This window comes from Cupressus sempervirens, chromosome 11 (assembly GCF_028749045.1).
Source record: "Cupressus sempervirens isolate cs-2001-9-10 chromosome 11, ASM2874904v1, whole genome shotgun sequence".
NCBI lineage: Eukaryota > Viridiplantae > Streptophyta > Pinopsida > Cupressales > Cupressaceae > Cupressus > Cupressus sempervirens.
In genome coordinates, this window is record NC_143128.1 from 634,462,052 (window position 1) to 634,482,500 (window position 20,449).

Genomic DNA, 20,449 nt, shown 5'->3' on the forward strand with positions numbered 1-20,449 from the left:
TCGCTAGTGCCATTAGCTCTGGGTGGGTAGGTGAAATCTAGTGATACCCTTGTTTTGGCCATGGAGACCATCCATTTTCCACGGCCACCCCGTACCGAGGAGTCCCCAAGGTTCTCTAAGTGCATTTTGAGGTCGATCTTTGGAGGGTCATAACTCAGAGCTCGTGAGGGCTATCAATGAACTGTTGAATGCTACATGATGGAGATGTTGAGGCCTAAAATAACCTATCTCATTTTTGAGATATCACATTCCATTGGATTTGGCACAGTGATCTCGCTCGATGCCAAAATTGGCAATGTGCCTCTATTCATAGGTGCACCATAGCGTAACTTTGAAATCGTCGATCTTGGCATCGAATCATCAGCGAAACTAGCTCTAGGTGGGTGGGTGAATCCTAGTCACACCCTTGTTCCAACCATGAAGACCATCTGTCATCAACGACCACTCTGTATCGAGGAGTCTCCAAGGTGCTCTAAGTGCATTTCGAGGTCGATCTTCCAAGGGTCATAACTTGGAGCTCATGAGGACTATCGATGAACTGTCAAATGCTATAGGACAGTGATGCTGAGACCTAAAATAATATATCTCATTTTTGAGAGATCACATTCCATTTGGATTTGGCACAATGATCTTGCTCGATGCCAAAACTTGTAGTGTGCCTTAGTTCATAGGTTCACCACAACGCAACTTTGAAACCACTGATCTTGGCATCGAATCACCAGTGCCATTAGCTCTAGGTGGGCGGGTGAACCTTAGTTACACCCTTGTTCTGGCCACAGAGACCATCCATCATCTGCAACCACACCATACAGAGGAGTCCCCAAGGTTCTCTAAGTGCGTTTCGAGGTTGATCTTCCAAGGGTCATAGCTCAGAGCTTGTGAGGGCTATCGATGAACTCTCAAATGCTACATGATGGTCATGTTGAGGCCTAAAATAACCTATCTAATTTTCAAGAGATCACATTCCATTTGGATTTGGAACACTGAAGGAGGAGACATACTCAATTGACAAATATGAGCTATCTGCTTTGCCAGACGTAAAGAAGTCTTCTCGATTCCATCTGATTATCAATAGTTGATACCATCTGTACGAACGTAACTATTAGGAATAAGGGAAACTTCATGATCTCAAACATTTAATATTTACCTCGAAGAGTTAGATGGTTGCCCCATTTTAGTGGCATGTATGGCTGAATCATTTTTATAGTGGAAATCTCCCATCCATTTTCTAATGGACTCAGTAGTAACTTTGTCATTTGAAGCAAACATCTAGACTAAATTTTCCCTCAACTGACTGGCCAAGAAGCCCAGGAATTCAAATCTTTTGTCGCCTATTGTAATGCCTTCCTTCAAAATTGACAATATTCTATCATATACTTGTGATCTTTGTAGTCTTGGATGAAAACCATATTCAGTTTTTGCAGTCAAAGCAATTGAATGAAGCTCATTAAAGTCCTCCTCCACAAAAGAGACTTTGAGGAAATCATCAACATACTTTGAAAAATGCCTTGTCACTCGACTTGAAATATTCAAGTTAGGGCCCAAAAAGTAGACCCTAGTCGAAGTAACTAGGGCCCGATGGAATTTCAATGTGCCATTATGTCCAAAAATTGTCAGAGACTTCAACTGATTTTGACTAGTTTGCAACTTCTTTACTTGATTTTGAAGCCATGTTTCTGGGTTGAAACATGTTGACTTCAATTTATGCAGTTCTATTAAGGCCAGACATATGTGCAAAATTGATTTCTTCTCATTATTTAGCAAATAAAACAAGTGACAATTCAGTGTTGGGGCACTCAGTATCCCACAATGAATAAGGGAGTTGATTTGAAATAGTATCTCATAAGGTAGATTAACACCCTCTGGAACATTAATAGTTGGAACCATATGTGGAAAGGGAGAAAATGAATTGCCATTTTCTAGAATAAGTTGCTCTGTCATTACTCTATGCAGAGGCAAGCTTTCAATGATTTTATTAAGCTCAATACCATCAAGAAGTTTTAGACAAAATGCATTTGATTGTCCAATGCTACAGAATGCTGAGAAATCTGTTGTCCTACACCAGATAATCTCAATGTCCTCTTTGCAAAATTTTTAAGGATCCTGGTCAACTATCAAACATGATCTTTGCACTGCAACCTTCTTAAAAATTCTTGGACCAAACTGCCACTGCGACAAAAACAAATAACATCACATGTTAACTTTATTAGCATTCTACTCCAAGTCTACAAGCACCATAATATTTGTAATAAAAAGACAATTGCATGTGAAATAGGAGGTGAATTTAAAACCTTGCCTGAGCAACAAAATTTGATATCCCTTAGAAACTGTATACCTTTTTTACAGTTTGTGATAATAATTACCTTTTCCTCATTTAACAAATACTTAGTTATCAAAGGTGGGTGTGATAGAAATTCAGCATGTAAGTGTGCTTAGAAAAGGGTTAAGCAACAAACAATAAGTAAGAAGGCTAAGGCGCTTCTTCGAGAATCTAGCATCATGTGTTAGTATTTAATGTTACAAAAATTACTTATATGTCTTATGTTCCTATTATTATCTCTATAAGTCACACATCTTTTTTATGTTATTACAGTTTACGTTTAAAAGACAAAATATACATTAAAAGCATTTGGTTAGCTCAACCACTCAGAATAAGACTTTTCCAGTGCTAGGGATGTTGAGAATAAATATTGAATTCATATGATATTAATTTTTAAATGGGCTAGTGAACTGACTAATTTTGATCTTGAAAATTTTATGGTTAAATAGGTTTTGAGTTAGAGTAGTGCTAGGATGGAGATTTTTAAGAAGTTTTGTCATCTATATCAGCATTGCCAAAATGCAATAAGTGCTAAATAGACCATACATTCTTATAAGTCATAAATCTGTACAAACCACTACTTATATAATATGAATCAATAATAAAAATCTGAATTGTAATATACCATTTATTAATAATGAACATATCAAAATAGACCAACGTATCCATAGACAAAGTACTCAAATATATATCAAAATACATAGATCCATATACAAAATGTGGCTGATCATGCCATCAGAATGTGAATAATATCAATGTTTCTGTATACAATGTGGCATATGCCATCTCAAAATGTCTCATGATGCATCCTACGACAACTATAGTATCCTAGGGTATTGGTGGATGATCAAAATGCAACCTCTTTGCTGCACTAGGTGGATTAGATGCATCCTACATAAACAAAAATGGAAAATCCAAAGTTAGACTACTAAATTTATATGATTCTTTGTATCTAACATTGAATTACTCAAATGCATAATGATATTTTTTGTAATGAAGATTTATACTATCAAAATTTCATAATAAATACCTCTCTTGTCGACCTCCTGTGCCAATCAGGAGTCCTCTCATATGCCCTCGGCAATGCTTCTACCTCTTTGATTGTGGGTTGTATATGTTCAAATATGTTTGTCAAATGAATCTACAATTTAAACTATAACATTATAATTCATAGCATGCTAAATTTATAACATATTTAATCATGAATCCAAACTACAACTTACTATTGTAGGCTCCTCCTCAGGAAAGAGTGGCCGTGTCATCAAATCTACATAACTCTCCTGTCGAACCTCATGTGCGCTAGGAGTCTCTTATGAGATACAAAATAGTAGTTGTTAATATCATGGAAATCAGTTTTGAATTTATTTATGAAGATAAGGATAATAAAAAATAAATGATACTTATACATACAATGGGGCTCTCAATGCGAATGGAAATCCCTAATGGTCTACGATGCGAAATCTGTACATGCTCATCGCCAGTAGCCACACCCTATATACAATAAAGAATGTAATTAAATGGGATTACCACAAACATGTTACAAGAATGCATCGATATTTAATCAAATAGAAAGCACCTAATTACCTTTCCTTTGTCAATGCGCGCTGACTCACCCCCCACACTTTGTCCCCCTAGGACAGGTGGTACCTGCAAGATAAAAGAAAGTTTAGCAACCATATATGTTGCAATATCAAATAGAAAAAAAAATGCGAACACAACATAATGTACCATAGATATCTCAAGGCCAAATAAAATGGCCAAGAGCGTGGCATCATCAATCTATCTGAGCTCCTCCTTGGTCATCAACTAAACATGAATGAAGATCACATACATATAAAAGTCAATATGGCTCAAAAATTAAAATTACTCTATTATAAAAATTAACTTTAAATCACATATTTCATAACAAAAAAATGTATACATGTACCGACACCGAAGGAGTCCATGCCTTTGCATTCCCCTCCTCTCTTGCATCAGGGTCTATAGCCTCTGCGCATGTGTCTGGTGTATCCTCGTCTAATACAAAATGATACTCAGGAAGGTCACCTATGGGACCTAGGAAAATATTCTTGCATGTAATGCAAGTGTGAGGCACACAAACGTGTGATGAGCTAGCTGATGATGAACTAGCACCAGCATCATCAACATGAGGAGGTAGGACTAAGCTAGCCTAAGATATCATTAGGCTACTCAGCCTATGAATGGCTCTAATGGTCTAAGAGCTATCCTTTGTGATAATATCTGGATGCTGCACTCGAGGAGGAGGGGAGATACCAGTGGGGGGGACAAAACTGCCAGCTTTCTTCCACTGAGAAGATGGTCTATCTTGAGGAGATCTTAGTCCTAAGCCCATGTTGGGCTTCATGCTCCAATAGTTCACTTTAAGTTTCAACACAAATTCTGCACATAATTTTCTAAGGAAATAAAATGGTATATCTAAATTGCCATGTGGAGGGATATCAAAGACCATCCACCAATGATCCCAAAAGTTTGCACGCATGGCATCATTTGTGCACCATTTAATCGATAGTTTGGATTTTTTTGGGTCGATTGGTAAACCCATTTTTGGGTTCCCAAAAAGGTTAGCCAAATCATCTTTGGTTATGTTGAGGGCCGCAACCTCATCATAGTCCAAACCATCATCAAACATCTCGTGCATTTCATCATGCCAATGAAGAGCGACATTTTGCTAGGTTCATAAGGGTTTCAATGTTATCCACTATGCTTTTTAACATGGATAACATAGGAGCCAATGTAGGTATATTATTATATGTTCTATGCAAACCTCTCAATTCGGTGAGATTTTCATTTATCAAATCCTCGATTCGAGGAGGGTTTTGAGGGGTAGAGGATCATTTGGTGGACGGTATTGTGGGGGTACTGGATCATTTGGTGGGGGGTTACGAGGAATATTATTCCCTACCTCAGTGTCATCATTCTGCTCAAACATTCCTATTGAATTGCAAAACGTAATAAATATTAAAAAAAACCTTAATTTTAACCATTTTTTTCAAAAAAACCCTAGATTCAAATAAATAAATAAATGCTAAAATCTATTGAATTTAGGTTAAAAATGAGTTAAAAACACACAAAAAAACATACTTTGATATCCGATATCTGATCGTATATCTGATACTGATCACGGTGCAAATACTGGCCCCCAAATATGCAAAATAAGGGCCCACGGGTCTTTTTTTTTTTTTAATGTAATGTCATAGATATCAGATATCTAATATAATATTGGATATCCGATATGAACGACATATTATATTTTATATTTTATTATATTATTATATTATTATAATATAATATATTATTATATTATTATAATATAATATATTATTATATTATTATAATATAATATAATTATATTATATTATATTATTATAATTCATAATATATTATACTTTTTTATTATATATTTTATTATAATATATTACTTTATTATTATTATATTTTATATTATATTATATTATATATATATTATATTACATTAATATATATTATAATATAAAATATTATATTATATTATTATAATTTTAATATATTATACTTTTTTATTATATATTATATTATAATATATTACTTTATTATTATTATATTATATTATATTATATATATTATATTACATTACTATATATTATAATATTAAATATTATATTATATTATTATAATATAATATTATTATTATAGTATAATATTATCCGATTATAATATAATAATAATAATATTATATTATATAATATTAAATAATGTATTATACTATTATAATATAATATTTTTATATTATTATAAGCTGTTGATTATCAAATATTCGATATGTGATCAGATATTCGATAATATTGGATATCCGATGTCAAATTAGATATCCAATAAGGCTCGGCCTTTCCTTCCAGGTTTGGTACCTGGATAGGTGGAAAAAAGTCAGAGCGGATTTTGAAGTTCTTTTAGACGTCTTCAGACTCTATTTTTTTCACATCGCCACTTTTTGGCACACCATGATCCTACACATACCCCATACCTAATGCTCTATAGCATCCTAATAGCTGCAAGGCTTGCTATCTATCAATTGACTAATTGATGCTACATAGTCATTGAACTTGGTTGGTTGTCTCATTGTCTAGTACTCTTTCTATGAGCTCCCACAAATTCTTAAGTATCCCTTTGTGTATCTTTAAGCTCATAGTTCTTGTTCAAAATCATAAAGGATGAAATATCAACCTCTATGTCTTCTTGATGCATTTCTTGTTGCACTAGTTGCTACATGTCTAGTGAATCTTCACCAGCCAAACCTACACTTGCTGGTAAGTGTACTTTAGCTTTTCTACCCTTCACTTGGTCTTAGATATTCTATTGGATGCTCACTCTAATCATCCACACAGAAAAATTTGGACCTTCTAAATGCTTTTTCCTCTGTGAACTTGACATCATTTATAACAATAATTCCTCTAGTCTCAAGGATAGAAATCCTATATTTCTTTAAGTTTTCACTATATACCCAACAAGGTACTCTCTCTTTGTAGTCTAATCTAACTTTGTACATGTATCAATTGGAACATGACAATATGCTAAACTCCCAAATATCCTAAAGTGACCAACATCTAGCTTCTTCCTTGTGAAAGCTTCCTCTAGTGTCATCTTCCTTAGCACCTTGTGTTCAATCCTATTCTAAATATATAAATTCTTGTATTGCATGCCTCTACCCATAAGTAATGGGGAATGTCCTAGTCATGCAGCATAGCCCTTACTTCCTATGATATAGAACATTTCTTCTTCTCAGCTTCTCCATTTTGTTGTGGATTGTAAGCAACAATCCACTCTCTCTTGATTCCTTCCTTGGTACAGAACTCTTGGAAGGCATTTCCTTTGTACTCACCTTCATTGTTTGAATGAAGAACCTTTATCTTCCTTCCTATAAAGTTCTCCAAAATATCCTTGAAATCTTGGAGGTGACTAAAAACCTCTTTCTTGGTCTTCAAGAAGTATATCTAGGTCTTTGTAGAGAAATTGCCAATAAAAGTAACATAGTACTCATATCCTCTAAGATATTTCATCGGCATTGGTCCACAAACATCTAAATGTAATAGATCAAGAACACCATTAGATTTTGTGTCACTCCTTGGAAAAGATGCTTTTGCAAGCTTCCTCAATACACATCCTTTGCATACATCATCATGCTAAGTGCTTGCATCTAGAACACCTGTCACTATCTTAGAAAGAAATTGAAGTATTCCATGATGAATATGGCCCACCCTCCTATGCCATAGCTCTCCAAGATCTCTAGGATTATTGTTGCTCATGAGTACCTTAGGAGTATCAAACTACAAGCTATAAAAGAAAACACTCCTAACTCCAATAGTTATTAGTGATTTTCAATCCTTATGCTTGATCAACACATGTGTCCCTCTAAAGAGTACATTATATCCCTTATCATAAAGGACAAATATGTAAACCAAATGCATACCTAATCTTGGTACACACAACACATCATGAAGTAGAATTATCTTTCCACTCTCCCTCTAAAATTGAACACTCTTTTCCCAATTGAGTTGAGTTTGGACAAGTTTCCTATAGAGATTTGCATACTGGTGTGTTTGAATTCTTTTAGAATAACTAAGAGGGGGGGGGGTGAATCAGTTATTCAAGCTCCAAATGTAGAAATAAAATTTCTCACAATTCAGTGAACCCATAAAAGTTTCTTAACCATGCATGCATTCATTGTGTCTTAACCAAAACTAATATGTTACTATCAAATCATCATTCAGAAATGTAAACCATAAAACACAACATATCCATCAACACATTTGACAAAATGATTTAATGTGGAAACCTAATTTGGAAAAAATAACCAATAACATGCTACTCCTTTTTCACTCTTTTGAAGTGATGCCCTGTTAAAGTCCAACCCTATTAAAGGTTACAACACACACTGTTAAATGTGACTTAGTTAAGGGATTTCAATCACCTTGTTAAAAGTGAGCCTTGGTAGAGGACTTTAGACCATTCACTTGGAATGCTACCCTATTAAAAGATTTTCTAATGACTGTTAGGTCAACCTTACTCTAGAGGATTTACCCTAGGCTAATACAATTGTTAGAAAGTAATAGTAGAGCTTTGGTCTGATACAACTTACAACCTTACTTGTAGATTACATATCACTATTCATTCTTCAACTCTTCTTGGATTTCAATCTTTGTAGCTCTGAAAACTTGTTCACCCTTCAAGAATTCATCCTCTTTAAGCCTTCTTGCTTAGTACGCCATTGCAAACTTCTTCTCTTGGGTCACTTGATGAAGCAAACCCTTTTCCTTCTCCTTGTTAGATTTTTGCATCAAAAACTCTCCAACCTCTCTACTTCATGGCCAAACATCCCTACATAAAGGATATTAGAACACTTTTTTTGCTCATTAGCCATTGCCAAAATTAGGGTTTTTGATGGATTAGGTAGGATATAATGTATCTACCTCATATCTTGTATTTTCTAGAAACTTCTCCTAGAATCCGTTTGAATTTTCCTCCAAAAATGGTTTACATAAAATTTTGTGCCTCCAGCTCATCAATCTTATCTTCCTCCTGATTTACACATTCCAAGAAAAAAAACTTGTTGGCTTTTATTTGGAAAATTTTTGATCTTTTTCATAATGCAATAACTTGGCATTATCAATCTACTGATGCTCGACACACATTGTGTTACTCGACATCTACTGTAAAATCACTTGGCATCAACTAAAAATTACTTGACATCAACTAACTTGCTCAAAATCTACTAACTTACTTGGAATCCTCTAGAATTTTCTTTTACTCGACTCCAACTGACTATTTGCTCGGTTTACAGTAACTTTTCTTGGCACCTTCTATCAACTTGGTCAAGCTTGGAAAATGAACTTTGTTCAACCTTATTCTTCTGATATTTCTAAGTGTAGCCAATAATTGTGTAACCTCAAGTAGATGATCAATACATTATGTTATCACTATCTTAACTGATTCTTGCACTTCAATACATAATCATAACTCAACCTTTCCTCTAGGTACTTTTGTTACATCTTGTTGATCAAATCCTCCTCATGAATAAACTAAGTGATAGTGCTTGAAACATATAAGCAATTGTCTAACTAGCATGTAGCAAGTTTGACATCAGTGACAAAAAAATGATTGAAACACACAGTCTTCTTCAACAATTTCTCTACTCAAATGATATTTTAAATCATATATCAACAATCTCCCTCTTTGGCATTGATGGAAAACTAAACTGATCAACTAGTCAAACAAATGATAAACATCTTGTTCCATCAAACTAACTAGGTTAAAACAATAAGGCAATAATAGAAAGAAAGTTTGTGAATAAATCTTCTTCCTCTATCAACAACTCCCTTTTCTAATTAGGTTACAAAATAAAACTCCCTTTGAGCTCCTTATTTTTGTTCTGATTCTTCCTCTGATTGCTTTCTACTTTCTCCCTTTTTCTTTCTTACCAAATTGATTAGAAATGTACTTTCTCCCTTGATCATCTCCCTTGATCAGTTTACTGTACTTTCTCCCTCATTGACAACAATGTGAAAGACATATACTCAACACTTGACATCTTTGATATATGAAGACATAGGCTTTTGTAGGTTCTTCAATTTTCTCCCTCTGTCACCTTGCTTGTGACTGATTTGTAATTCCAGCTCTGTAATTACTTTAGGCAATTCCTAAAGTAAGATCTACTGCATCAATTTGTATGAAACAAATGTCAGCTTGTTTGATGCAGGGTACTCCCTCTATCTTTTACATAGCCTTTGATAGGGGTATCACCCCTAGTTTACCTCACAGATACTCATAAGCATCCTTAGGTAATGCTTTTGTAAATATATCAACAATTTTCTCTTTTGTGTTAATATATTCCATCTTCACCTCTTTGTCTTGAACCAATTCCCTTACATAATGATACTTTATTGCAATGTGCTTTGTCTTTGTGTGCATTATAGGATTCTTTGATATATTTATAGCTCTTGTATTATCACAATAAAGTGTCACTAGTTCAGTGATTTCTTCCTTCATTCCCTTAAGTAGCTATTTGATCCATACAATGTTTATGCAGTTAATAGAAACAACAACATACTCTACTTCAATAGTAGATTGGAAAGTACAACTCTACTTCTTGCTAGTCTATGTAACAAGTTTTCTACCTAAGAAGAATGCTCTTCCACTGGTGCTCTTTCTATCATCAATATTTCAAGCCCAATCAACATCAGTGTAGGCTTTCAGTTCAAATTTTTCATTCTTCTTGTAGTATAAACCATACTCTTTTGTTCCTTTCAAGTATCTCATTACCCTTTTCACAACCATCAAGTGATTCTCTCTAGGATTAGCAGAGAATCTTGCAACTATCCCATGGCTAATGCAATATCAGGTCTATTGTGTACTACATATTGCAATTTTCCAATCATGAATTTGTATAATGTTTGATTGACCTCAGTTGAATCATCATTCTTTGATAACTTGAGTACTGTCACCATAGGTGTACTTACTGGTTTTGAATCCTCTAGTCCAAATGTCTTCAATATCTCTTTGACATATTTTGATTGAGTGATATATACACCATATTTCATTTGATAGACTTGTAATCCCACAAAGAATTTGATCTCACCAAACACTTACATTTCAAACTCTTGCTTCATCTGATTTGCAAAATCTTTACTCAAAGCATCTTGTCCTCCAAATATGATGTCATCAACAAATATTTCAGATAATAGTATACCTTTTTCTTCATTTTTCTTTATGTACAAATTTTTGTTATCATCTTTCCTTTCAAATCCAATCTTAACAAGATAAGTATGAAGTCTCTCATACCATGCAGTTGGTGCTTGTTTCAATCCATATAGGGCTATGTGCAGTCTACATACCATGTTCTTATTATTTTTATTATCAAAACCTTATGGCTCTTCTATGTAGACTTCTTCTAATATGTCATTTAGAAATGCAGACTTAACATCCATCTAATAAAATTTGAAACCTTTGTATGCAGCATAAGCAAGCATAATTCTTACACCTTCCATTCTTGCAACAGGGGAAAATGTTTCACCACAGTCAATTCCTTCTTCTTGTGCATACCCTTTGCAAACTAGTCTTGCTTTGTTTCTTGTCACTTCACCATTCTCATCCAACTTGTTTCTAAATACCCATTTTGTGCCAATCACATTCTTTGTCATGCCCAAAAACACCAACCAGTTATGTTTTAATATTTAAAAGTGATAATAGGATTAAATGTAATAAACAAGCATTCAAATAAATTCACTAAACTTCCTCATGCACATGTATAATTTTAAAATTTAAATAGAACTATATATCAACATGCTATCTGATTAATCTAATTTAAACGAATGTGATTACCAATCATAAAAATGTGCAGTAAGGTAACACCATCACATCTGATTACTACTTAAAACAACATTGCAAGTTTGATTTTTTTGGTTTACAATAATCACAAAACTGAACCTTCATTCATAACATAACTTTCATTTTTTCATCATACAAGAAACTTGAAATTTTGTTTAATTGAACATCATCATTTCATCTTATTTTTTGATATTTATCCATCTAATTTAAAATTTCAATTGAATCACATGAAAAACAAGTATACTCAACACCAATTCTATTGGCAAACCTGATTCAAAGGCTTAGCCGGGAAAGAATCAAGAAGAAAACCCAGCTCCGTTGCCATTACAACAAAGTTTGAAATACAATTTACATAGGATTTCAATCCTGTATTACAACAATTTAATTGAATTTTCTTCATGACCCTCATCAAGGGGTTCATAACGATTTTTGCAACACATTCAAGAACCATGGAGGAAACAGAATTCTGATCAGGTGACAACAAGCATGACCAAGAACAATTCAACCATGCATAATCATACAAAGCTTTCACAATAGGATTCACAATGAATCAAAATTAGGGAAAGGTGGATTCTTCCAAGCAGGAGAAGTCAAGCACAACACCAAACAAATGCCCAATCGGGGCTATATACCAAGAACTTTCGTTCTTCCATTTCAACATACCATAATCATACAAATTTTGTGCTGACAGGTAGGGGCCCATAACACCCTACTCTTTCTCCCTCTTCTCATCCTGAAAAGAGACTCTACACTGGTTGGAGTCCGACTAAACAGACCTTTCCCAAAATTGGTCACTTCTGCCCTCTCCAAGGGTGAGTAATACCAAAACACCCATGCAAGAAAAATCTCAAAATTGCAAACATAAACATGAAAGGAAATCATCCAAAAATAACATGGTTTTCAAAGCTTCCCAACATACCCACAAACATACAAACATTGAAACAACAACAAGGTAGCATAAGCATGAAACAAGAATGAAATCTAAACAAGGGAGATGAGAATTCCAACCTTCACAAAGAGGTAATGGCAATGAACAAGTTTGAGTAGAGCTTCTCTTTCCTTGTTTCAATCTTCAAAAACTCCTCCCTAAATGTAGAGATTGGGTAACAACCTCCACTAGTCCAAGAAGGGCCTCTAAATAAGCCTCAAACTCAACCACCAAAAGGATCAATAACTTCTCCCACCCACTTACAATTCTAGAAACTGCTAACTCAACCCACACCATTGTTAAACACTAAGTGGAGATGGGGTGATGAAACTCATGGTAGCCATAGTCAATTTTCGCACAAAAGCAAAAAGAGATTTTTTGAGTGGCCTCAAAAGTCAAAAAAAGGGGCTTAGGTGTTGGAAAAAAACCCCCAACCCATACCCATACCCCTTGGGTATAAATATTTCATGTTTTAAAGCCTTAGGGATAGGTTTAGAGCCAACCAAAAGTTAGGAATAAAATAGGTCCATCTAACAACTCGATCAATGCAGATTAAGCACTAATATGGATTAAGGGTGGCTAAACTCGATTAAGAACCAAATTAGCAAACTAACACTAACTTAAACTAACTTGGGTCCAAAGGTTATCCAACTAACCCTAATTAGTGCACTGAAGAACATAAACAATTTACGAGTGTCAAGCGACACTAAAAGAACATAGTTATGAACACTAACATTCACTGAACACAGAAAGATATGTACATACATCTCACAATACAATACTAGAATTACGAACAACAAGGTTTCCAAAATTAGCACATAGAGATCATTTTTGTTCTTCCATCAGTTTTCTCGGCTAAAATATCTGCACACTCATTGCACACATCAGTAGTCCCATAAAATCACATGTACATATGTATATACGAATCAGAAATTCACATAAATTGAAACATACATCAACCAGGGTTTCTTCCATCCTACTTATATCCTTAATCATTAAGATTCTAAAATCAATGTGTTAATCCTACATTTTACTTAATTCATCAACATACATATACATAAAACCTTAAATGACGAATATCAAATATCTGAAAGTAACATCACACAACATAAGATAATAAAATATGTTTAAGCATCTGATAATGTCTCGACATCTCGAGTCGCGAGTATCAAAATAATAGTAATGTATCACTATGCTACATTGGATCAGAGCGAACTCAGAACATAATGCTTCAATTACTTAACTATTTAATTCATTTCTACTCACATCAAATCATCAGAAATTACATCATCAATATGACATATAACTTATTCATTAATTTAGATTAAATACGAGAATAATCATTTTTAGGCATGCATATACCTAAACATCATAACATCACCAATAGTGAATATTGAACTATCTAAATGCATAGAATCCTAATCATTGAGGTAACAAAATCAATAACATCTTCATTAAGTGAAACACCTTGTATTATTGTTACTGCAAATTAATGTTTTAAACAGTCAAGACAACATAGTTGTTCTCTAATCTTTAAGTATTAAAGCATGGATGTATCTGTTGTTCTCAATTTTCATTAAGACATCTAAAAACCTACAACATTACTCCATATCCATTCAAATCTCCTACAATAGATTTGACAAAGAAAAATCATATTTAATAAGTACATGCAAGGAGGGACCTTACATTCTTGTCTTCTGGTCTAGGAACTAGACTCCAAGTCTTATTCTTTTCTATCTGTTGAATTTCTTCTTCCATAGCCTTGTACCAATCATCATCTTCTGATGCATCTCTCACTGTCTTAGGTTCCTTCATGCTTAAAAAACATGATCCACTTCTCAACCTATTTCTTGTCATTGGCCTTGCATCTTTGTCTCCAATGATTTGATCTATGGGATGATGTCTTTTGACATATTTGGACAATCTAGGGTTAGTTCTTATGTTTGTATTCTATCTCTCAGCTTCTCTATTAGGTACATCTCTATTAGGTGTTTCAACATCTCTTTCATGTGTGCTAATCTGAGAGTTAGATTGTGCATTTTCCTCATTCTGCAACTCAGCATCTGAATGCAACTCAACATTCACAGGATGTGACTCAATAGTTGTTGAGACTTGCTACTGGTTTTCTACATTATTTGTAGCATCTTCTTCAGTAGACATTCCTTCATAATAGTATACAAATGACTTGAATTCTTCTGGTTCCTTTGTAGATTCAACCTTATGTGCTTCTACAAACTCATCAAAATTCACATTTGCACTTTCCACAGTTTTGTTAGTATTAGTATTTAAACACTTGTAAGCTTTACTTCTTGTGGAGTAACCAAGGAATATACCTCCTTTGCTCTTTGCATCAAATTTTCCACTCCTAAAATCTTTAAGAATATAGCATTTTCTTCCAAATACCTTATAATATTTCACATTAGGTGGATGACCATACCATAGTTCAAAAGGTGTTGAATGAGTACCTTTTTTAACTTGGACATGATTCAAGGTGTATACAATAGTGCTTATAGCTTCTCTCTAGTATTTTAGAGCAACATTTTTCTCCATCATGAGTGTCATGGCACAGTCCATTATAGACCTATTTGTTCTTTCAACAATTTCATTTTGTGGAGGGGTCCTAGGTGTAGATGTCTATCTCTTGATTCCTCTATCATTGCAGAACATCTCAAAAACTCTTGTGAAGTGAATTCTCCTCCTTTGTTTGATCTCAAGCATTTCAAACTCTTACCTATTTATTTTTCCACTCTTTCCAAGTACCATTTAAACATTTGAAAAGCATATGATTTTTATTTTAAAAACATGATTGTCATCATCCTAGAGTAATCATCAACAAACAATATTATATACTTATCTCCTTTGTGGCTTTGCACTTCAATAGGTCCACACAAGTCAATATGAACAATTTCAAGTATTTCCTTAGAGGTATAGGCTTTACTTTTAAAGCTTGACTTGGTCATCTTGCCTAGCTAACATTATTTACACATTATGTTCTCTGGTTTCTTTAATTAAGGAAAACCTCTAACTCTTTTCATGTTCCTGATACTAATTAGATTATCAAAGTTAACATGACATAATCTCTTGTGCCAAAGTCATACATCATCAAATTTTGCAATAAGACAAGTAGCATCTTCTATATCCAAATAGAACAGATTACTCCTAGTTTGATCACCTTTTCCAATCAAGTTTCCATTTGTATCATATATCTTGGATGATTTATTTTCAAACTCAACTTTGCACCCCAAATTATTCAATCATGACACACTTAACAAGTTATAATTCAATCCTTCAACACAATAAGCATTATCACATGAAATCTTGTCTGTGACTTTGATATACCCTTTTCCTTTTATTAAACATGGTGCATCATTACCAAATCTTACATTATTTCCCTCATAATAGGTTAAGGTAATGAACGTACTTTTGTCTCTAGTCATGTGATGTGAGTATCCATTGTCAATGATCCATTTGTCATTCTTGTTCACACAAGTCATGAGTGTAGTTGCCTCATCCTCATCTAATTCATCTTTCATTGCAAAATATACCACTTCATCACCATTTTCATCAGAGTCATGTTCATCGGCAATGTAGCATGACTTCTTGCCTTTGTCTCTATAGTCTCTTCCATCATCTTCTCTCTTTTTTTGTGCTTTTTCCCTTCTCTAAAGTTCTTCTTCTATGTACATCTTGCAGTAATATGACCAACTTCATTGCAATTAAAACAAATGATAGGAAACTTACCTTTGAATTTACATTTCCTCTGTGAAATCTTCTTGCCAACAATGCTTCCAATTGTTCAATGTCTTCCTCATCTATACTGCTGTCACTGGATGTATACTTTAACTTTCTTTTCTTCTTCTTTGTCTTTACCTCCTTATAATCCTTCAGTAAAAACTTTTCTTTGAAACCTGATTCAATACTCTTTGGTCTGTAGTTGTCAAAATTAGATAGCTCAAAAGTAGTGAGTCTTCCTACCAAACCTTCAAGGGTTAGATCATTTCTTGGTATACATCTTAGCTCCTGGATTGTAAATACTCTGATGGCACACACAAGTAAAAATGTTCTCAAGACTTTACTTAGCATAGTATCATCATCTATTTTACTAGTAGCACCTTTTATTGCACTAAAAACTTCTTTTATTCTAGAAACATATTGAGCAATATTCTCCCTTCTTCTATTCTCATGTCATCAAACTTACCTCTGAGGCTCTCTGACTTGGCTCTTTGAACATTTTTGTCTCCTCCATAGATGGTGTCTAGGGCATCCCACATCTACTTTGCATTCTTAAGGCCTTTAATATCATCAAATTCAGCATAGCTTAGGGCAGAGGCAATCTCCAACATCACCTGATTGTGTTCCTTCTTTTTCTTCAACTCTTTAGCAGTAAGGGCTCCTATTCGATGAACATGTTCTACTGAAATGCAAGATTGTGCATAATCTCCAAGTCCTCCAAGGTGTAGCTTCATCAAACTTTTCCATGCAGGAAAGTTATCTCTATTGAGCTTGGGTATCTCTCTTTTTGACATCTTGATCTTTATGCTTTTAGTACCTTAAAACTAATCCTCTTAAGCAGATGGCTCTGATACCAATTGTTGGAATTATTTTAAAATAACTGAGAGGGGGGGTGAATCAGTTATTCAAGGTCTAGATGTACAAATAAAACTTCTCACAATTCAATAAACCCATAAAAGTTTCTTAACCATGCATGCATTCATTGTGTGTTAACCAAAACTAATATGTTACTATCAAATCAACATTCAAAAATGTAAAGCATAAAACACAACATATCCATTAGCACATTTGACACAATGATTTAATGTGGAAACTTAATTTGGGAAAACCACTAGTAACATGCTACTCCTTTTTCACTATTCTGAAGTTATTCCTTGTTAAAGGCCAACCTTGTCAAAGGTTACAACACACACTATTAAATGTGACCGGATTAAGGGATTTCAATCACCCTGTTAAAAGTGAGCCTTGTTGGAGGACTTTAGGCCATTCACTTGGAATGCCACCCTATTAAAAGATTTTCCAATGACTATTAAGTCAACCTTCAAAGGATTTACCCTAGGTTGATACAATTGTTAAAAAGTAACAGTAGAGCTTTGATCTGATACAACTTACAACCTTACTTGCAAATTACATATCACTATTTAGTCCTCAAATCTACTTGGCTTTCAATCTTTGCAGCTCTCACAGCTTGTTCACCCTTCAAGTATTCATCCTCTTTAAGCCTTCTTTCTTAGTACGTCATTGCAAACTTCTTCTCTTGGGTCACTTGATGAAGCAAACCCTCTTCCTTCTCCTTGTCATATTTTCACATAAAAAAATCTCCAACCTCTCTACTTCATGACTAGACATCCCTACATATAGGAAATTAGAACACTTTCCTTACTCATTATCCATCACCAAAATTAGGGTTTTTGATGGATTAGGTAGGATACAATGTATCTACCCCATATCTTGTCTTTTCTAGAAACTTCTCCTCGAATCCATTTGAATTCACCTCCAAAATGGTTTAGATAAGATTCTCTGCCTCCAGCTCATCAATCTTATCTTCCTCCTAATTTACACGTTCCAAGAAAACAAACTTGTCAGCTTTTATTTGGCAATTTTTTGATCTTTTTCATAATGTAGCAGCTCGGCATTATCAATCTACTAATGCTTCGCACATACTGTGTTACTTGACATCTATTATAAAATCACTCGACATTAACTAGATTTTTCTAGTACTTGGCATCAACTGAAAATTACTCGGCATCAACTAACTTGCTTAACATCTACTAACTTACTTGACATCCACTAGAATTTTCTTTTACTCAGCTCCAACTAACTATTTTCTTGACTTGCACTAACTTTACTTGGCACCTTCTATCAACTTGGTCAAGCTTGAAAAATGAACTTTGTTCAACCTTATTCTTCTAATCTTTCGAAGTGTAGCTAGTCATTTTGTAACCTCAAGTAGATCATCAATATATTATGTTATCATTGTCTTAACTAATTCTTGCACTTCAATACATAATCAGAACTCAACCTTTCCTCTAGGTACTTTTGTTACATCTTGTTGATCAAATCCTCCTCATCAATCAACTCAGTGATAGTGCTTGAAACATATAAGAAATTGTCTTACCGACATGTAGCAGGTTTGACATTAGTGACAAAATAATGATTGAATCACACAGTCTTCTTCAACAATTTTTCTACTCAAATGATCTTTTCAATCATATATCTCCTCATTATAACTGGAGAAGTACTCTCTAACTCTTCTCATATAAAATGACACCCCACTATCTATATACCAAACACACTATGAGGTTGAGCTAACTATACAAGCTATGAGTGCCAACTCATCTTCCATTCTACTAAAGAGTTCTTTTGCACTTCCTAAAGCTTCCACCTACTCCTCCTCCTTATTCCTTTCTAGGAAATCAGTGACATAGTGATTAGACTCATGAAAACCAAAACGCTTGATCTTAGATAGACTAGTCTTCTTCTTCTCACTTTGTGCATTCAAACCTTTTCTAGACCCTTTCTTTTCTTTCCATTTTCCCATTAGGGAAATATTTCCCTATTCCACCTCACTTTTCTAACTCTTGTTGGCCCCATTGACAAGGCTTAGTCTAAACTCCTCCTGATTAAAATCACTACATAGTTGATCCCAATTTGATAAGGTGCTTCGTCCACTAACAACTTGATCAAAGACACCCTACTTCTTAGTAAACCCATTTACAACTATTCTCACTAGCTCATCATCAATAGGGCTATCTCCAATAGCTGCTAACTTGTCCTTGACAACACGAAGCCTGGTGCTTGATAACTTGTGATGTCTTGTCACTACTTCATCTAAGTATTCTTCAACTTCTCTCTAAGAAACATCTTCTTGTTGATCATAACATTCTAGTATAGATTCAAAATGACATCCAATATTTTCTTCACTATATCTAGCTCTGGGATATGTGGAACAATATGGTCATTGAAAAAATTAAGGATTATCCTCCTCACCTTGGCATCATCCTTCTTGTATGCTTCAATTTGTGTCATATCTTTAGGTACAACTACAACAATGGTGAAATAATCCTTGATACACTTTTCTTCCAATAGTAAAGAAAGTCTCACCTTCTAGACATTAAAATTCGAGGCACAATCAAATTTTTCCTAATCTCTCAAACTAGTTGAAGTCATCTCAAGGGATAAAAGCAATAATAAAGATCTAAAGAGATCAACCTAGGTTTTATAAGCCCTTAATTTCTTTCCCAGGGAAAAACTTTCCTACCCTCAACACTACTCTGATACCATGTAAAAATTTACTATTGTAATCACTAATTATTAATCTCCTATCTTAAATGATTATTTAACTGCTGAAAATTAATTCTTAGCTAATATCAAAAACATAACACAACTACAACTTCACCAATAAAATACATAAATAAATAAGCAACAAAATGGCACAATATTTTTAGACAAATTGTCCATGGAAAAAATCCTATGGGAAAACTGTTCTATAGATTAAGAATTATATTAACTTCAACAAATCAAGAGATACAAAATTCCTTGCCTCTTACTAGGAGAACTCTGGTAACCTCCCAATTTCTCTTGTTGATATTCCTTCATTGTTATCTCCAATGCTATCATTGTGCCCTTGCTAACACTGCAAGATTATTTTCTATCACTACAAATACTTCACAAACTTGTGTTCTCCAAATGCTCCTTGACCCCCTTATAGATTACTTATGTTGGAAAACCAACAACTAAGATTGATTTTTAATTGATGATTGAGATTGAAAAGAAACTGACAACCAATAAAAAAATTGGTTTCTAGTTGC

General features: G+C 34.1%; 1 pseudogene; it reads right to left on the bottom strand.

The window, feature by feature from the left end:
- Positions 1-939: 939 nt before the first annotated feature.
- Positions 940-19,667, bottom strand: LOC149531358 (RNA-dependent RNA polymerase 2-like; annotated as a pseudogene).
- Positions 19,668-20,449: the final 782 nt, after the last annotated feature.